Below are 10,314 nucleotides of genomic sequence, written 5' to 3'. Positions count from 1 at the left end.
CAGTCCTCCACAGAGATTGCCAATGTATTAATGGAAATTCTAAAATATCTGCCCAACTGCCGTGACATTGCCTCACCGCAATGCCGTGACTCGGATTCGAACCGAGGTTGCTGCGGCCACAACGCAGAGTACTAACCACTATAAGATCACAGCGAGCTACTTGGGCTGCTACCATGTGACGTTCCACCTCTATCATAAACTGTACTCCATCTGTGATGTCATGACTCATGTTTGAATTAAAGGTTGGTTGTGATGTTATCCATGAGAATAAGTGGACACCTGATCCCCAGTCACTTATTTAAGATCTCAATAATCAAGTCAGAATCCAAATGAAAGTCATCAAAGTGGAGCCAATTAGAAATAATATAGTTACACAAACCTGGCAATGGTGCGGCAGCCAGGGCCGATAATGGCCCGCCAGCCTGAGAGCAGGAAAGTGTGAGAGCAGTGATGGTCTTGTGAGAGTTTACAGCTGTTATTGACCCTGTCCCCTTCCATTGCAGAGTTTTCTCCCTATAGGAAGTGCAGAGGCTCCCTCCGGGGTGCTAATAGTACATTTATTTTTTTGTGCAGGAGAAGTGCTCTTCACCAATTGCACGTGCCAAATCACCCGAAGGCCACCACCATAAAATTCAGGCATTCATGTTCATGCGTCCTCCATGTTATGTCCTTATAAAGGGATGCATGTTCATGATGACTCCATGTCACACCTGCATACAAGGATGCATGTTCATGCCACCTCATTCTCTTGGCTTCATACAGGGATTTTATCTCCTCCCTGTCTCACCCTCATGCAGGGATGCATGACCAATGCTCCTTCCCTTCTCGCCCGCATACATGGATGCACGTTCATGTCTCCTCGTTCTCTCGGCTTCATACGGGGATTTTATCTCCTCCCTGTCTCACCCTCAGGAAGGGATGCATGACCAATGCTCCTTCCCGTCTCGCCTGCATACATGGATGCACGTTCACGCCTCCTCCTTCTCTCGGCTTCATACGGGGATCATATCTCCTCCCTGTCTCACCCTCATGCAGGGATGCATGACCAATGCTCCTTCCTGTCTCGCCCGCATACATGGATGCACGTTCACGCCTCCTCCTTCTCTCGGCTTCATACAGGGATCATATCTCCTCCCTGTCTCACCCTCATGCAGGGATGCATGACCAATGCTCCTTCCCTTCTCGCCTGCATACATGGATGCACGTTCACGCCTCCTCCTTCTCTCGGCTTCATACGGGGATCATATCTCCTCCCTGTCTCACCCTCATGCAGGGATGCATGACCAATGCTCCTTCCTGTCTCACCCCGCATACATGGATGCACGTTCACGCCTCCTCCTTCTCTCGGCTTCATACGGGGATCATATCTCCTCCCTGTCTCACCCTCATGCAGGGATGCATGACCAATGCTCCTTCCCTTCTCGCCTGCATACATGGATGCACGTTCACGCCTCCTCCTTCTCTCGGCTTCATACGGGGATCATATCTCCTCAATGTCTCACCCTCACTTCCAACATGTGTAACTTCTTGTTCTCTTTGACGTCTGGGGCATGGGTGGCTACTGCACAGCTCTAGATGTCGCCCACCTGCAAGGTGCTATGGAAAGCACTTTTCCACATTGGACGTGCTATATTAACCCCCTCTCCCCAAATACAATAAAAATAAAGAAATATATGTGCTTCCATAATGTCTACCTTCTAATGTTTCATATGTGTAAGCACATTGTCCTCCTCCTGACCACATTCTAAAACTATGTGCAAATTGTTCCTTCCATAAACTGTCACTTCCTTGGCCCTTTATTTATAATGACTGTTATACTCTCTCTCTTTCCGCCACAGTATAAAAAAGCTTAGCACACCTCATGATTGGACTAAGAAATTCCTGTCATTTAGTTGGGAATGATTTTCCCATTATCCCCAAAAACTCCTCACTGTGTCTAAGAACGCTTTTTTTCACAGGACAATACAGATCAGATTGACTTGAAAGGTCCTTTCACGCGACTACAGAATGCCTCTCATTCCACTAAAAGATACGCCAATGCCTACAATAGCCTAGGACTAGACTATGAGTCCCAATGTAGAAAGACCACAAGTCCACAGATATGCCTGTTTATTTAAACATCTGTATTATCATCAGCGTGTGACTGTAAAGGCGGGACCTCGCGCTCTCTGTAACGCGCTCCATTGGCAACATCAGTTAAATGTCGTTGGTTCAATCCCTCGTGGATGTTGTTTTTATTCCCATTTGTAACTGGGAAATACTGTCGCTGCAATACATATGTCTTAATCAAGCTAGTGGTTATTGACAAAAATGGCAGTGTTATAATGTTTCATGTACTGCAAATGTCACCACATAATGCGCTCTTAATTAGATTTGGTTGAAATACATTACAGTCACCCGATGAAAAAGTGTGCAAAGAGCATTAAAGAAACAAAAGGTTCATAACAGTAACAGGACATATCGAATTGTTTCAGTCCTCCACAGAGATTGCCAATGTATTAATGGAAATTCTAAAATATCTGCCCAACTGCCGTGACATTGCCTCACTGCAATGCCGTGACTCGGATTCCAACCGAGGTTGCTGCAGCCACAATGCAGAGTACTAACCACTATACGATCACAGCGAGCTACTTGGGCTGCTACAATGTGACGTTCCACCTCTATCATAAGCTGTACTCCATCTGTGATGTCATGACTCATGTTTGAATTAAAGGTTGGTTGTGATGTTATCCATGAGAATAAGTGGACACCTGATCCCCAGTCACTTATTTAAGATCTCAATAATCAAGTCAGAATCCAAATGCAAGTCATCAAAGTGGAGCCAGTTACAAATAATATAGTTACACAAACCTGGCAATGGTGCGGCAGCCAGGGCCGATAATGGCCCGCCAGCCTGAGAGCAGGAAAGTGTGAGAGCAGTGATGGTCTTGTGAGAGTTTACAGCTGTTATTGACCCTGTCCCCTTCCATTGCAGAGTTTTCTCCCTATAAGAAGTGCAGAGGCTCCCTCCGGGGTGCTAATAGTACATTTATTTTTTTGCACAGGAGAAGTGCTCTTCGCCAATTGCACGTGCCAAATCACCCGAAGGCCACCACCATAAAATTCAGGCATTCATGTTCATGCGTCCTCCATGTTATGTCCTTATAAAGGGATGCATGTTCATGATGACTCCATGTCACACCTGCATACAAGGATGCATGTTCATGCCGCCTCGTTCTCTTGGCTTCATACAGGGATTTTATCTCCTCCCTGTCTCACCCTCATGCAGGGATGCATGACCAATGCTCCTTCCCTTCTCGCCCGCATACATGGATGCACGTTCATGTCTTCTCGTTCTCTCGGCTTCATACGGGGATTTTATCTCCTCCCTGTCTCACCCTCAGGAAGGGATGCATGCCCAATGCTCCTTCCCGTCTCGCCCGCATACATGGATGCACGTTCACGCCTCCTCCTTCTCTCGGCTTCATACGGGGATCATATCTCCTCCCTGTCTCACCCTCATGCAGGGATGCATGACCAATGGTCCTTCCTGTCTCGCCCGCATACATGGATGCACGTTCACGCCTCCTCCTTCTCTCGGCTTCATACGGGGATCATATCTCCTCCCTGTCTCACCCTCATGCAGGGATGCATGACCAATGCTCCTTCCCTTCTCGCCTGCATACATGGATGCACGTTCACGCCTCCTCCTTCTCTCGGCTTCAAAAGGGGATCATATCTCCTCCCTGTCTCACCCTCATGCAGGGATGCATGACCAACGCTCCTTCCTGTCTCGCCCGCATACATGGATGCACGTTCACGCCTCCTCCTTCTCTCGGCTTCATACGGGGATCATATCTCCTCCCTGTCTCACCCTCATGCAGGGATGCATGACCAATGCTCCTTCCCTTCTCGCCTGCATACATGGATGCACGTTCACGCCTCCTCCTTCTCTCGGCTTCATACGGGGATCATATCTCCTCAATGTCTCACCATCACTTCCAACATGTGTAACTTCTTGTTCTCTTTGACGTCTGGGGCATGGGTGGCTACTGCACAGCTCTAGATGTCGCCCACCTGCAAGGTGCTATGGAAAGCACTTTTCCACATTGGACGTGCTATATTAACCCCCTCTCCCCAAATACAATAAAAATAAAGAAATATATGTGCTTCCATAATGTCTACCTTCTAATGTTTCATATGTGTAAGCAATTGTCCTCCTCCTGACCACATTCTAAAACTATGTGCAAATTGTTCCTTCCATAAACTGTCACTTCCTTGGCCCTTTATTTATAATGACTGTTATACTCTCTCTCTTTCCGCCACAGTATAAAAAAGCCTAGCACACCTCATGATTGGACTAAGAAATTCCTGTCATTTAGTTGGAAATGATTTTCCCATTATCCCCAAAAACTCCTCACTGTGTCTAAGAACGCTTTTTTTCACAGGACAATACAGATCAGATTGACTTGAAAGGTCCTTTCACGCGACTACAGAATGCCTCTCATTCCACTAAAAGATACGCCAGTGCCTACACTAGCCTAGGACTAGACTATGAGTCCCAATGTAGAAAGACCACAAGTCCACAGATATGCCTGTTTATTTAAACATCTGTATTATCATCAGCGTGTGACTGTAAAGGCGGGACATCGCGCTCTCTGTAACGCGCTCCATTGGCAACATCAGTTAAATGTTGTTGGTTCAATCCCTCGCGGATGTTGTTTTTATTCCCATTTGTAACTGGGAAATACTGTCGCTGCAATACATATGTCTTAATCAAGCTAGTGGTTATTGACGTAAATGGCAGTGTTATAATGTTTCATGTACTGCAAATGTCACCACATAATGCGCTCTTAATTAGATTTGGTTGAAATACATTACAGTCACCCGATGAAAAAGTGTGCAAAGAGCATTAAAGAAACAAAAGGTTCATAACAGTAACAGGACATATCGAATTGTTTCAGTCCTCCACAGAGATTGCCAATGTATTAATGGAAATTCTAAAATATCTGCCCAACTGCCGTGACATTGCCTCACCGCAATGCCGTGAATCGGATTCGAACCGAGGTTGCTGCGGCCACAACTGCAGAGTACTAACCACTATACGATCACAGCGAGCTACTTGGGCTGCTACAATGTGACGTTCCACCTCTATCATAAGCTGTACTCCATCTGTGATGTCATGACTCATGTTTGAATTAAAGGTTGGTTGTGATGTTATCCATGAGAATAAGTGGACACCTAATCCCCAGTCACTTATTTAAGATCTCAATAATCAAGTCAGAATCCAAATGAAAGTCATCAAAGTGGAGCCAATTAGAAATAATACAGTTACACAAACCTGGCAATGGTGCGGCAGCCAGGGCCGATAATGGCCCGCCAGCCTGAGAGCAGGAAAGTGTGAGAGCAGTGATGGTCTTGTGAGAGTTTACAGCTGTTATTGACCCTGTCCCCTTCCATTGCAGAGTTTTCTCCCTATAAGAAGTGCAGAGGCTCCCTCCGGGGTGCTAATAGTACATTTATTTTTTTGCGCAGGAGAAGTGCTCTTCACCAATTGCACGTGCCAAATCACCCGAAGGCCACCACCATAAAATTCAGGCATTCATGTTCATGCGTCCTCCATGTTATGTCCTTATAAAGGGATGCATGTTCATGATGACTCCATGTCACACCTGCATACAAGGATGCATGTTCATGCCGCCTCGTTCTCTTGGCTTCATACAGGGATTTTATCTCCTCCCTGTCTCACCCTCATGCAGGGATGCATGACCAATGCTCCTTCCCTTCTCGCCCGCATACATGGATGCACGTTCATGTCTCCTCGTTCTCTCGGCTTCATACGGGGATTTTATCTCCTCCCTGTCTCACCCTCAGGAAGGGATGCATGACCAATGCTCCTTCCCGTCTCGCCTGCATACATGGATGCACGTTCACGCCTCCTCCTTCTCTCGGCTTCATACGGGGATCATATCTCCTCCCTGTCTCACCCTCATGCAGGGATGCATGACCAATGCTCCTTCCTGTCTCGCCCGCATACATGGATGCACGTTCACGCCTCCTCCTTCTCTCGGCTTCATACAGGGATCATATCTCCTCCCTGTCTCACCCTCATGCAGGGATGCATGACCAATGCTCCTTCCCTTCTCGCCTGCATACATGGATGCACGTTCACGCCTCCTCCTTCTCTCGGCTTCATAAGGGGATCATATCTCCTCCCTGTCTCACCCTCATGCAGGGATGCATGACCAATGCTCCTTCTTGTCTCGCCCGCATACATGGATGCACGTTCACGCCTCCTCCTTCTCTCGGCTTCATACGGGGATCATATCTCCTCCCTGTCTCACCCTCATGCAGCGATGCATGACCAATGCTCCTTCCCTTCTCGCCTACATACATGGATGCACGTTCACGCCTCCTCCTTCTCTCGGCTTCATACGGGGATCATATCTCCTCAATGTCTCACCCTCACTTCCAACATGTGTAACTTCTTGTTCTCTTTCACGTCTGGGGCATGGGTGGCTACTGCACAGCTCTAGATGTCGCCCACCTGCAAGGTGCTATGGAAAGCACTTTTCCACATTGGACGTGCTATATTAACCCCCTCTCCCCAAATACAATAAAAATAAAGAAATATATGTGCTTCCATAATGTCTACCTTCTAATGTTTCATATGTGTAAGCACATTGTCCTCCTCCTGACCACATTCTAAAACTATGTGCAAATTGTTCCTTCCATAAACTGTCACTTCCTTGGCCCTTTATTTATAATGACTGTTATACTCTCTCTCTTTCCGCCACAGTATAAAAAAGCTTAGCACACCTCATGATTGGACTAAGAAATTCCTGTCATTTAGTTGGAAATGATTTTCCCATTATCCCCAAAAACTCCTCACTGTGTCTAAGAACGCTTTTTTTCACAGGACAATACAGATCAGATTGACTTGAAAGGTCCTTTCACGCGACTACAGAATGCCTCTCATTCCACTAAAAGATACGCCAGTGCCTACAATAGCCTAGGACTAGACTATGAGTCCCAATGTAGAAAGACCACAAGTCCACAGATATGCCTGTTTATTTAAACATCTGTATTATCATCAGCGTGTGACTGTAAAGGCGGGACCTCGCGCTCTCTGTAACGCGCTCCATTGGCAACATCAGTTAAATGTCGTTGGTTCAATCCCTCGCGGATGTTGTTTTTATTCCCATTTGTAACTGGGAAATACTGTCGCTGCAATACATATGTCTTAATCAAGCTAGTGGTTATTGACGTAAATGGCAGTGTTATAATGTTTCATGTACTGCAAATGTCACCACATAATGCGCTCTTAATTAGATTTGGTTGAAATACATTACAGTCACCCGATGAAAAAGTGTGCAAAGAGCATTAAAGAAACAAAAGGTTCATAACAGTAACAGGACATATCGAATTGTTTCAGTCCTCCACAGAGATTGCCAATGTATTAATGGAAATTCTAAAATATCTGCCCAACTGCCGTGACATTGCCTCACTGCAATGCCGTGACTCGGATTCGAACCGAGGTTGCTGCGGCCACAAAGCAGAGTACTAACCACTATACTATCACGGCGAGCTACTTGGGCTGCTACAATGTGACGTTCCACCTCTATCATAAGCTGTACTCCATCTGTGATGTCATGACTCATGTTTGAATTAAAGGTTGGTTGTGATGTTATCCATGAGAATAAGTGGACACCTGATCCCCAGTCACTTATTTAAGATCTCAATAATCAAGTCAGAATCCAAATGAAAGTCATCAAAGTGGAGCCAATTAGAAATAATATAGTTACACAAACCTGGCAATGGTGCGGCAGCCAGGGCCGATAATGGCCCGCCAGCCTGAGAGCAGGAAAGTGTGAGAGCAGTGATGGTCTTGTGAGAGTTTACAGCTTTTATTGACCCTGTCCCCTTCCATTGCAGAGTTTTCTCCCTATAAGAAGTGCAGAGGCTCCCTCCGGGGTGCTAATAGTACATTTATTTTTTTGTGCAGGAGAAGTGCTCTTCACCAATTGCACGTGCCAAATCACCCGAAGGCCACCACCATAAAATTCAGGCATTCATGTTCATGCGTCCTCCATGTTATGTCCTTATAAAGGGATGCATGTTCATGATGACTCCATGTCACACCTGCATACATGGATGCATGTTCATGCCGCCTCGTTCTATTGGCTTCATACAGGGATTTTATCTCCTCCCTGTCTCACCCTCATGCAGGGATGCATGACCAATGCTCCTTCCCTTCTCGCCCGCATACATGGATGCACGTTCATGTCTCCTCGTTCTCTCGGCTTCATACGGGGATTTTATCTCCTCCCTGTCTCACCCTCAGGAAGGGATGCATGACCAATGCTCCTTCCCGTCTCGCCTGCATACATGGATGCACGTTCACGCCTCCTCCTTCTCTCGGCTTCATACGGGGATCATATCTCCTCCCTGTCTCACCCTCATGCAGGGATGCATGACCAATGCTCCTTCCTGTCTCGCCCGCATACATGGATGCATGTTCACGCCTCCTCCTTCTCTCGGCTTCATACAGGGATCATATCTCCTCTCTGTCTCACCCTCATGCAGGGATGCATGACCAATGCTCCTTCCCTTCTCGCCTGCATACATGGATGCACGTTCACGCCTCCTCCTTCTCTCGGCTTCATACGGGGATCATATCTCCTCCCTGTCTCACCCTCATGCAGGGATGCATGACCAATGCTCCTTCCTGTCTCGCCCGCATACATGGATGCACGTTCACGCCTCCTCCTTCTCTCGGCTTCATACGGGGATCATATCTCCTCCCTGTCTCACCCTCATGCAGGGATGCATGACCAATGCTCCTTCCCTTCTCGCCTGCATACATGGATGCACGTTCACGCCTCCTCCTTCTCTCGGCTTCATACGGGGATCATATCTCCTCAATGTCTCACCCTCACTTCCAACATGTGTAACTTCTTGTTCTCTTTCACGTCTGGGGTATGGGTGGCTACTGCACAGCTCTAGATGTCGCCCACCTGCAAGGTGCTATGGAAAGCACTTTTCCACATTGGACGTGCTATATTAACCCCCTCTCCCCAAATACAATAAAAATAAAGAAATATATGTGCTTCCATAATGTCTACCTTCTAATGTTTCATATGTGTAAGCACATTGTCCTCCTCCTGACCACATTCTAAAACTATGTGCAAATTGTTCCTTCCATAAACTGTCACTTCCTTGGCCCTTTATTTATAATGACTGTTATACTGTCTCTCTTTCCGCCACAGTATAAAAAAGCCTAGCACACCTCATGATTGGACTAAGAAATTCCTGTCATTTAGTTGGAAATGATTTTCCCATTATCCCCAAAAACTCCTCACTGTGTCTAAGAACGCTTTTTTTCACAGGACAATACAGATCAGATTGACTTGAAAGGTCCTTTCACGCGACTACAGAATGCCTCTCATTCCACTAAAAGATACGCCAGTGCCTACTAATAGCCTAGGACTAGACTATGAGTCCCAATGTAGAAAGACCACAAGTCCACAGATATGCCTGTTTATTTAAACATCTGTATTATCATCAGCGTGTGACTGTAAAGGCGGGACCTCGCGTTCTCTGTAATGCGCTCCATTGGCAACATCAGTTAAATGTCGTTGGTTCAATCCCTCGCGGATGTTGTTTTTATTCCCATTTGTAACTGGGAAATACTGTCGCTGCAATACATATGTCTTAATCAAGCTAGTGGTTATTGACGTAAATGGCAGTGTTATAATGTTTCATGTACTGCAAATGTCACCACATAATGCGCTCTTAATTAGATTTGGTTGAAATACATTACAGTCACCCGATGAAAAAGTGTGCAAAGAGCATTAAAGAAACAAAAGGTTCATAACAGTAACAGGACATATCGAATTGTTTCAGTCCTCCACAGAGATTGCCAATGTATTAATGGAAATTCTAAAATATCTGCCGAACTGCCGTGACATTGCCTCACCACAATGCCGTGACTCGGATTCGAACCGAGGTTGCTGCGGCCACAACGCAGAGTACTAACCACTATACGATCACGGCGAGCTACTTGGGCTGCTACAATGTGACGTTCCACCTCTATCATAAGCTGTACTCCATCTGTGATGTCATGACTCATGTTTGAATTAAAGGTTGGTTGTGATGTTATCCATGAGAATAAGTGGACACCTGATCCCCAGTCACTTATTTAAGATCTCAATAATCATGTTAGAATCCAAATGAAAGTCATCAAAGTGGAGCCAATTAGAAATAATATAGTTACACAAACCTGACAATGGTGCGGCAGCCAGGGCCGATAATGGCCCGCCAGCCTGAGAGCAG

The 10,314-nt window shown here is 46.2% G+C and overlaps 2 non-coding genes across 2 annotated transcripts; both read right to left on the bottom strand.

Moving 5' to 3' along the window:
- Positions 1-7,492: 7,492 nt before the first annotated feature.
- TRNAH-GUG (transfer RNA histidin (anticodon GUG)) lies at positions 7,493-7,564 on the bottom strand. Its single transcript has one exon. It is a non-coding gene; the product is annotated as a tRNA-His (tRNA).
- A 2,399-nt stretch (positions 7,565-9,963) lies between these two features.
- Positions 9,964-10,035, bottom strand: TRNAH-GUG (transfer RNA histidin (anticodon GUG)). The gene has a single exon. It is a non-coding gene; the product is annotated as a tRNA-His (tRNA).
- Positions 10,036-10,314: the final 279 nt, after the last annotated feature.

This window comes from Ambystoma mexicanum (assembly GCF_040938575.1).
Source record: "Ambystoma mexicanum isolate Mex_15411 chromosome 12 unlocalized genomic scaffold, UKY_AmexF1_1 Mex_chr12_unloc.1, whole genome shotgun sequence".
In the NCBI taxonomy this organism is placed as follows: Eukaryota; Metazoa; Chordata; class Amphibia; order Caudata; family Ambystomatidae; genus Ambystoma; species Ambystoma mexicanum.
The sequence above is the reverse complement of the archived record's forward strand: the minus strand, read 5'-3'. Positions and strand labels throughout refer to the sequence as shown.